Here is an 11543-nt window from a genome sequence, read left to right on the forward strand (position 1 = left end):
AAGATGCCAAACCAAGATTAATCCGTTGGATCTTACTCTTACAAGAGTTCGATATTGAAATCCGAGATAAAAGAGGAGCAGAAAATCTCGCCGCTGATCATCTTTCTCGTCTTGAAAATCCCGAATTAGAAGTTCTAAATGAATCGGCCATACAAGACAACTTTCCTGATGAATATCTATTGAAGATAGATTATAATGAAATTCCATGGTTTGCTGACTATGCAAACTATTTAGTATGTGGATTCCTTGAAAAAGGATTATCGTACCAAAAATGAAAGAAATTCTTCAGTGATATAAAACACTATTTCTGGGAAGATCCACATCTGTTTAAAAGTTATCCCGATGGAATAATACGCCGATGTGTATTTAGAGATGAAGCTAGTAAAATTTTAAACCATTGTCACACAGGACCAACAGGAGGGCATTATGGGCCTCAACTAACAGCAAGAAAAGTTTATGATGCTGGATTCTATTGGCCTGCAATTTACAAAGACGCACACCTTCTTTGCAAATCTTGTGATGCTTGTCAAAGGGCCGAAAAAATAAGTCAACGTGATGAAATGCCACAAAATGTCATTCAAGTATGCGAAGTATTTGACATTTGGGGTATTGACTTTATGGGTCCATTTCCAAAATCTCATAATAATCTCTATATTCTCGTAGCCATTGATTATGTATCTAAATGGGCGGAAGCACAAGCTCTCTCAACTAACGATGCACGAGTTGTAGTCAACTTTTTAAAACATCTTTTTGCAAGGTTTGAAACACCGAAAGCTTTAATAAGTGATGGGGGCACTCATTTCTGTAATAATCAACTTGAGAAAGTTCTCAAAAGATATGGAGTAATTCATAAAATCTCCACCGCATATCATCCACAAACAAGTGGACAAGTTGAAAATACCAACCGAGCTTTAAAACGTATTCTAGAGTAAACCGTAGGATCAAATCCGAAGGAATGGTCCATTAAATTGGAGGATGCACTCTGGGCTTTTAGAACAGCCTACAAAACTCCAATTGGAACCACATCTTTTAGACTTGTTTATGGAAAAGCATGTCATCTTCCAGTAGAAATTGAACACAAAGCATTTTGGGCTTTGAAGACATGTAATCTTGATATACATGAAGCTGGACGTCTACGATTAAGTCAACTAAACGAATTAGAAGAGTTAAGACATGAAGCATACGAAAATTCATTAATCTATAAAGAAAGAACGAAGAAATGGCATGATAAAAGAATCATAAGTTTAAAAGAATTTAAAGAAGGAGACAGAGTTCTTCTTTTCAATTCACGATTCAAGCTATTTCCTGGAAAATTGAAATCACGATGGTCTGGACCATTCATAGTCAAAAGAGTTTTCCCATACGGAACGATAGAATTAATAAATTCAAATGGGATTGAATTTAAAGTTAATGGTTACAGAGTTAAACACTACATAGATAGTCCAATGGAAGTTGACAACGAAGTTAATCACAATTTCGATACCACAGCTAACTAAGTGTGGGGAGAATCAAGTCTTTAAAGGATAATATGTATTTCTGTTAGAGTTAGATTTTCTGTTTTCGTGTAGTTCTCGAAAATGGAACCCGAATGGTCTTTCCCTAGCAGACCCTAAAGAACTAGTCTTCTCCCCCCATTCTGAATTTTTATTTTTTTAGGTTTTTACGAAATGAAGACTGCCTGTGAACTAAATCATGGTCTAATGCTACACGCTTTGATCACTAAACGTAATAATGACACACTTCCGAGTGAAATAGTATCAGTAATCAGAGAAAGATTGGACGGAGTAAGAAAAGAATCCAGATGCGAAGATAATAAGTTACAATTTGGTAAAGGAAAATCAAAATCCGCAGCAAAAAGAAGAGCACGACACCTAGAAATATGTCACAAATGCGGAAAATGGTCACATGGAGGTAAATGTTCAAATAATCAAACCTATTCAAACACCGAATTTGTTACTTTATGCAGAGACAGACCGTTCATATGTTTAGAAGAAAAAACACTGAATGCTCGAGGTTACGCCTATGTAGCCATGGAAAACCAATTAAACCGACTATCTTATGAATGGGATAGATCATATAACTAAGAATACTATCTCACAGGTAAGTCTGTACAGTTTTTTTGTTTTTATTTTTATTTTTAACCTTTTGATAATAAATGCTAATTTGTTCGCTATAAAGTATTAAATTGGTATTGAATAAAATTAGGTTTGGCGACCGAAATTATTGATATCATTCAAAAATTTATTACATCACTGCGAAATTTAACGTTTATTCTTAAGGTATAAATATCTTTAATCAATCAACCCAAAATATTTCAAAAATTCGTCATGAGTTAAATTAGGTCTTGGAACCGAAATTACTTTACCGAAAAGAGGGGCGCATATTTTTGATAATATTTGATTGATTAAAGTGGGATAAAAGCCAAAAAGATTTTTAATTTTATTTTTACCATGTTTTTAAAATTAATATATAAATCTTAAATTAATATTGTAAACTTTGTAAAATCAATATATTTAAAATTGTAAATATTTGAAAAAATTAATATAAGTTTGGTATGAATTTATAATATGAATTTTTAAATTAAGTTTGGTGTGAATTTTTAATTTTTAAAATATGAATTTTATTTTTATGCATTTTAAAATTTAAGTTTGGTGTGAATTTTTAATATTAATTTTGAATTTTATATTTAAGTTGTGTGAATTTAAAAACAAAAATTTACTTTATTTCGCTAAGTTAAAAATATGATTTTTAAAATTCGTCGTAAGTTGAAGACTAGGTCATTGAACCGAAATTGCTTTACCCAAGGGAGGGACGAGAACTTTTATTATCATTATTTTTAATCTTATTGAATTAAAGTATGCCAAAAACATTAAAAAAAACCCAAAAATCTTAGCTTTTAAAACAATCGCTACAAAAAGACAAATTTTAAAATTTTGTCGAGGGACGGACTAGGACATCGATCCGAAACGACCTCGTCCTAAAACAAAGGAAAACAAAATTTTAAATTTATTTTATTTGTTTTACAAGTTAAGGATTGTTTAAAAAAAAAAAAGGGCCGCGACTCGCGGAGTTTGAAGAGTCAAACACCGCAAGTCGCGGAGCTTGCAAAATCCAGAAAAAAATAAAAGCTGAACGAACAGATCAGTCCACAATCCACACCCACAAAATACTGCGAAATACACACACAAACACATCTCAAATTCGTAATTTTGGGCCATTTTTAATCAAATCTTTTACTAAAATCATGTTGAGAAGGATGCTATCAAGGAATTACTCAAGAAAAACGGTAAATTTCTACACCTAAACACCATTTAATCCGAAAATTAGTGTTCTTGAGCAATTTTATACCCAATTCGATTTTGATGCTTTTTAGTGTAATTATGCTTAAATTGCTTATGTATTATGCTTGTATAACCTAGATTGATGCTATTTAACATGATTAGAAGCCTTAAACTTCAAATTTTGAGTAATCTAGGGTTTGTGTTCTTGATCAAATTTGGAGCTTTTTGATATAAACAGGTTATGGCCGATTTTTGTCATGAATTGTTGCTAAATTAAGTAGTGTAACATGTTTAGGTAGTTAAATGATCCAAACTTTGAGCCTAAACATGATTTTGAGAATTAAAGTGGACTTTTTCAAGTCTAAAATTCATGAACTTGATTTTTGAGAGATAATGCCATTTGAAACTTGTTTAATTGCTAGTAATGATTATTTTGACATGTTATTTGAGTTGAATGCTTATGAACTTAGCGAACATTTTCGTATATGCTTATTTGAAAAATTGTAGATTTGATGAAAATATGAAAATGAGCTTAAGTTTGATATAAATTAAACATGTCATTGTAATTATTTTGATTGATGATTTTGCTAACACTAATGCATATTTGGATGCACAAAAATTGTGTTTGATGTGTTTTGCAGACTGAAAGGGGTGAATCTTCATCCCAATCTCGCAATGCTCCTACTGAGAATGCGGAACAACAGGAGGTGGATAACTACTACAAACAAGATATACCTCATCCAGTCATGACATTTTCTGATATGCACTTGGAAGATTTGCACCCGAACCTGAGATTTGACAGACTTTGGATAGATTATCCAAAATACCAAAGGGGCTTGCATACTCTCCATTCTAAAGCTGTTGAAGTACCTAGGGTCATTGAATGGGGACCATTAGAAGTTGTAGAATTGGCCGGGCCAATTAGGGAATTACTTGCACAGAGGTATGGTAATTCTAATTTTAACGATTGGGTACGGTTATTCAACATGCGTAGACCTGTATATAAAGTATGGTGTGAAGAATTGTTATGTAGTATAGAATTAAATGATCGGGTAGCTAGTTTAACCGATCGATCTTTTGTTAGATTTTTGTTAGGAGGTTCGATGCGCCACATGTCTTTACTAGACATGGCTCAGGCTTTACGTATATATACGCCTGAGGAGCTAGCATCTGCCGATTGTAGAGGGTTGATACTAAATGGTAGAAAGATAGACGAAAATTTTGATACGCATGGTGTATGGAGTCAAATGACTAGCCATCACCGATTTAAAGGGGGAAATTACTCTTATTTGGATATAGATAGAGCTGAATTAAGAGTAATTCATAGGTTTTTAGCCAATTCGATCACACAACGAGGTAAGAATAAGGAAAAGGTAAATGAACAGGATTTGTTTTACCACATGTGTATTCGAGACCCACAAAGCGCTGTAAGTATACCTTATTGTGTGGGTTATTATTTATCAGCTATGGTTAGGGGATGAGACCGCATAGCATAATAGGAGGTGGTATATTTATTACTTTGATTGCTGAATATCTCGGTGTGGATATAAGTCGGGGGGATTACTAATCGAAGAACCAGAACCCCGAGATACAATAGGTTTAAATGTATACCATGGTGCGAAAGTTTTGAAGAGGCGAAATAACGTCGCAGTACGATATAATGGTAGACATCCACAGGTTGAGAGAAACCAACAGCAAGGTAATGTAGGAGGGGGAAATGAAATGACAGAAATGCAAAGGTTTATAGCTTCACAAGAGTATGAAAATGCTAGACATAGAGCATTTGAAGATTGGCAAGTTCATCAAAACCAAATCATAGCTTATTGCCAACATATAGGTAGAAACTATATTCCTACTCCATCGCCCATATTCCCTCCCTGGTCTATAGAGATCCAACCACCGTATCCTACGTATAACCCAGCCGAAGCATTTTATAGCACATATGGTTATGCATGGAACCCCTTCTGGTATCAGTATCATCCCTAGTCTACTTAGTTTTATTTATTTTATAATTTGTAATGTTAGATTTTAATAATTTTTGAATGTGGGGTAATATACCAAACTTCAAAAATATATATATATATATATATATATATATATATATATATATATATATATATATATATATATATATATATATATATATATATATATATGTTTGCAGTTTATCTTATGTACACAACAGGGTAAAACAACGCATTTTCAAAGACTGGCATTAAGTTCAGCAAAAGCAACTAATTTTGACGACAAGATGCAAAATATATGTGAAATAACAACAAGACGGAATGAACAAATGATATGCACCATTTATCATTCAGCAAACAAACACAAATATGTTTGGAAACTTTGGTAAAATTTAATCATTTTCACACAAATCACCCTTAATAATTTAAATTGTTACTGATTTCTTGCAAATGAGGGCATTGCAAGATCTTAAGTGTGGGAAGGGGTTAAATTCTTTCGGATTTTAAAAATTTTTACTTTATACACTTGGTTACCATTAGAAATACTAGTAAAGTAGTAGTTGTATTAGAATCTAGTGCTCTCTGATAATAAAGAACAGCCCTAGTCTTATATACTGACTACCCAATTCTAGTAAAATTTTTAAAAATTTTCAACTAAATGAACTCAAAATCATGTTTATACATATTTATGAACGATAAAACTAGGTGTTAACACCGAAATTATTGTTACCTCGGAAAGGACATAAATTGAGAAACAAACCAAAATGTTAAAATTCATTTAAAATGGAATAGAGGACAATAAAAAGGAAAATAAAAGCCAAGTGTGGGAAAATTCTCCAAGTTATTCAAAACATATGTCACATATTTTTGTACAAATAACTGAAAATACTTTTGCTTTGGACTAAACTAAAAAGTTTTACCTGATTTACTGTAAGAAAGATGGATCTACACGATGAATCAATTCCATCATTAAAAGAAAGTAAAGTCTTCCGAAAAAGAAACGCGCTTCTTGATTTAGGTCAAGAAGTTGTCGTCCAGACCAGCTGTAGGTTGACGAAAAATCTAGAAAAGTCATCACTAAAATCAGCAGGAAATCCACGAACCTCAGCATTAAACAGGGTCGCCAAGTGGTCAGATTTATCCTAACCATGAGAAGGATTTATCTCGTACAATGGGGGGGCACCGTGCAAATTAGCTGGATAAGACTAATGAATCAGATCTCCAGAAAGGATAGTCTCCTTAAAAGATCAAAAATCAGCTTTTAAGCCTGATATTACTCAATCCTTGAGATTGACCTTAAAGATTGAGAATTAAAAACTCATGGAATTCAATGATATCTAAACTCGAGCCTGAACGAGAAAATATTTTGATCAAAATTACAAACCGATTTGTTTTCTAAAAACCCATTTTCAATGCGTTCATTACCATTGAACGTAAAATCCTAGGAATTCACCTGGAATTCATTAGGTCACCTGAACCAAATCGGGTATCAACCGTAAGAACGGTGGTTGCATAGCATGGTCAAAGACAGGACCTTGTGCCAGACCAACAAATTAAAAGGGTGAGCTTTACTATTGCTCCTACAAAGGATAGTAATTGCGCCCGACACGTTATAGACCATAATTAAAAGCATGTCAGGAAACATTGCCTTAAAAGTTGCTTGTTCAACACTTTCCTTTACAACCGGATGGTAGTTTACCGAAAGGTAATATACGGGACAAGTAAACTGGACGTGTTGCTTTCCTAATACAAGGTTAGTAAGTGGGTGACACAAAACCATAAGTTTTGAGCTAAAATTTTCAAATTTGAAACCCACCAAACCCACAAAAATAATTTGCAAACACCGGTGAAGGGTTATTTCGGAAAACTTATCTAGGGTAAAAACTAGATTTAATTTTCAAAAGATCAAATGTTTTCATAAAAATCCAATTTCCTTAATGGATCTAAATTTTTATAGTCATGTGGGACTGTAAACCATATCGTTACTACCATTGTTTATACCGCCGTATAGAAATCACTGATGTACAAAGTGTGAAGAATAAAGAAGTGATTCTAGTATTTCAAGACTATATTGCTTGAGGACAAGCAACACTCAAGTGTGGGAATATTTGATAATGCTAAAAACGAACATATATTTCATAGCATTATTCCCCAAGAAAGACAAGCTTTTAGTTGCAATTGTTCTATTTACAAGTGATATTCGTTTAAATATTAAAAGGTGAAGACAAAAGACAGATTCGACGAATTAAAGACGCAAACGACCAAAAAGCTCAAAAGTACAAAATACAATCAAAGAGGTTCCAATTATTGATAAGAAACGTCTCGAAATTACAAGAGTACAAGATTCAAAACGCAAAGTACAAGATATTAAATTGTACGCAAGGACGTTCGAAAATCCGGAACCTGGACCAGAGTCAACTCTCAACGCTCAACGCAACGGACTAAAAATTACAAGTCAACTATGCACATGAATATAATATAATATATAAATAATTCTTAAAAATTATATATATATTATATTATTATTTAAAATCGTCGGCAAATAAAGAGCCAAGGCTGAATGAGCTGTAAAAACGAACTCCGCGACTTGCAGAGTTCGAAGGTTAAAAGTACCGCGACTCGCGGAGACCCCCTGAACTCAATTCCCAATAAAAGCAAACGAATTCTGATCATTTTATATCCAATATATCAATCTCTCTATATCTATACGTTATATTTATATTTATAATTTATATTTTAATTTTAATTTTAATTTTAATTTTAATCCTAATAATAAGGGTATGTTAGCGAATGTTGTAAGGGTGTAAGTCGAAATTCTGTCCGTGTAACGCTACGCTATTTTTAATCATTGTAAGTTATGTTCAACCTTTTTAATTTAATGTCTCATAGCTAAGTTATTATTATGCTTATTTAATCCGAAGTAATCATGATGTTGGGCTAATTACTAAAATTGGGTAATTGGGCTTTGTACCATAATTGAGGTTTGGACAAAAGAACGACACTTGTGGAAATTAGACTATGGGCTATTAATGGGCTTTATATTTGTTTAACTAAATGATAGTTTGTTAATTTTAATATAAAGATTTACAATTGGACGTACCTATAAATAACCATATACACTCGATCGGACACGATGGGCGGGGTATTTATATGTATGAATAATCATTCATTTAACCGGACACGGGAATGGATTAATAGCCACTAGAATTATTAAAACAGGGGTGAAATTATGTACAAGGACACTTGGCATAATTGTTAACAAAGTATTAAAACCTTGGGTTACACTCAGTCGACATCCTGGTGTAATTATTAAACAAAGTATTAAAATCTTGTTACAGTTTAAGTCCCCAATTAGTTGAAATATTTAACTTAGGGTATAAGTATAATTTGACGAGGACACTCGCACTTTATATTTATGACTGATGGACTGTTATGGACAAAACCAGACGGACATATTAAATAATCCAGGACAAAGGACAATTAACCCATGGGCATAAAACTAAAATCAACACGTCAAACATCATGATTACGGAAGTTTAAATAAGCATAATTCTTTTATTTCATATTTAATTTCCTTTATTTTATATTTAATTGCACTTCTAATTATCGCATTTTTATTGTTATTATATTTAATTGCACTTTTAATTATCGTACTTTTTAATTATCGCAAGTTTATTTTATCGCACTTTTATTATTTAACAATTTCATTATCGTTATTTACTTTACGCTTTAAATTAAGTCTTGTATTTATTTATTATTTTACATTTGGTTTTAACTGCGACTAAAGTTTTAAAATCGACAAACCGGTCATTAAAACGGTAAAAATCCCCCTTTATAATAATAATATTACGTATATATATATTTGTATTTTTAAAAGTAAACTAATATAGCGTTAAGCTTTGTTTAAAGATTTTCCCTGTGGAACGAACCGGACTTACTAAAAACTACACTACTGTATGATTAGGTACACTGCCTATAAGTGTTGTAGCAAGATTTAAGTATATCCATTCTATAAATAAATAAATAACTTGTGTAAAATTGTAGCATATTTAATAGTATTTCCTAGTAAAAATTTAAACTATTTCGTACCCCCACGCTACGACATCAACTGGATTTCCTCAATTTCATCACTACCGAAATCAGATATATCAACAACATCTTTATTCTTCTGTTGACTAGATGTACCAGCTTCATAACCACTGGACCGATGACCACTTTGTCTATTCTCCCCCTCATGAAGATTGTCGGGATCAAAATCATCATGATCAGGCATGTGAATTGGTCCAGGTGACTTGCACTTAGAGAAAGGATACACTATCCGTGCTTGCTCAAGATAAATCATCATAGTCTCGCGAACTTCATCAAGATCAGTCCGTTTAGCAAACTTAGCAAGATAGAGTTCCTCCACCTCATTATCAAAGAGATACTGTAATCCATATCTATTTAAAATTCGAGAAGGTAACCCAGTTGGTGAAACAACGGTGTAACCATGAATAATAGCAGCAACAGCAGTATCGGATGAAGGCGATGTTGATGGAAGTGTTTAAGTTGCCGTGAGGGCAGGTAAGGATGATTGTGTGGTATTATTCTTATATGTAGGGCTGTACATACTACTAGTCAGATTTGTGATATCCCCTTCTGATGGAGGTTGGGTGACAACCGGAGTTGTCACCGTCGAAGTTTCTTTCAAAGCATCTGCCTCCATGACTTTAGTCTCATGGGACTCTGACAGAGTAGCAGAACTACCCGTCGGTTTAGCTCTCACAGAGATATTGCTATCTCCGACTCCTGAAATCATTGATATACCATGAGGTGGCAAATCTCTTTCAGTTAAAGACTCTTCCTCCAAACTCTGAGTTTCAGAATCCGGAAGAGAAGTGGTTTGATCCAATGGATCACTTTCATGAACCAAGGGATCAGTCTGCTGGAAGTCTGATAATTATCCCAAAGGATTGTCATGTTGACCTGTTTCCATGGGACGCGGCAGATCTCCCTCATCAAGATAAGCCAAACCTCGAGACCCTGTTGTACGTTGAGGTACAGGAGGATTTCCAGCCGATACGCAGGGTGCCTTTTCAAGATTTTTCGGCTCCCCTTCGGCCGTTCTGGACTTCAATGATTGAGTTTCCTCAATTGATTGAGTCAACGCAGACTTTACTGCAGAGGAAGACTTTACTTCCTTAGATGCCAAAGCACCTTGCTTTGTAGGATTTATTATTAAGTCCTGTTTAGATTGGATGGGCTTAGTGGTCTTTGTACCATCCGTGCGTTTAAATATCTTGCCTACCGAAGCTTGTGCTTCATTTAGCGTAGAGCTTACTGTTATTATTGGATGTGATACGGAGATGGGTGAGGGTGACCTAATTGGCTCTAGGTCTTGATCCGTATCACCAACGGTTGTAGTAACTGTTTGGCGAACGATAGGTGTCGAAGTCCTAGATCTAGTTACTCGTTGGGTTGGTGGAGTCTGAATCATCTCATCAGGCACATATCGAGTTCTCTTAGGAGAATGTTCGGGAGATGATTCAGATGCTGTTGCTGAAGTGTCGGTGTCACTACTCACTTCGGGTGTTGTGGAAAGGGTTGGTTCAATCCTAGTTGGACTAGGTTCCCTGATCCTCACGGGTTGAGCTTGGTGTGCTGCCCTAGATCGTTTAAGGTTCACCCTAAGTGTAGGATTAGCTGGTCCAGGTGGTTGAACTACAGGTTCCTCTACAACCTCTGGGGCTGGAACCGCGGCGGGTTCAACTTGTTCTTGTTGTACCGGGTTCGGAAGAGGTATTCCTACAGCCTCAAAATAAGAATGCATACGAGCGTCTTGGGGTTCAGCTAGCCTCACTAGCCAATTTGGAATCGGCGTAGTGAATTGATTATCAGATACCATCGGGGAATTCATTTTCAGCTCCCCAAATCGTTTCATCTGTAATCCATGTATACCTGGTACAAATATATTTGCATTTCTGCAAGCATTTATAGCATCATGGATAAAGATACAGAAAAACCTTTCGCAAGGGATGTATGAACCCTTGGTTTATCAACTTGAGTTTGAACCAAATCCCATATTAGTTCTGCATAGTCAGGAGCTTCTACTCTTATGAAAGAGTAGAACAACTTCAGCATAGGTACAGTCAGGCTGTTGGATCCACTCCTTGTCATCAGCAAGCATCTGTTGATGATTGAGAAGATCACATACCACCTTGAGTGCAGATATTTCTTCTGAAACTTAGCCGGAGGAACATTGCGGGCTCCAACATAACCAAGATCGAAGACAGATGACATCATCTGCTGAGTAGCATGA

This window comes from Rutidosis leptorrhynchoides, chromosome 4, assembly GCF_046630445.1.
Source record: "Rutidosis leptorrhynchoides isolate AG116_Rl617_1_P2 chromosome 4, CSIRO_AGI_Rlap_v1, whole genome shotgun sequence".
Classification (NCBI taxonomy): Eukaryota; Viridiplantae; Streptophyta; class Magnoliopsida; order Asterales; family Asteraceae; genus Rutidosis; species Rutidosis leptorrhynchoides.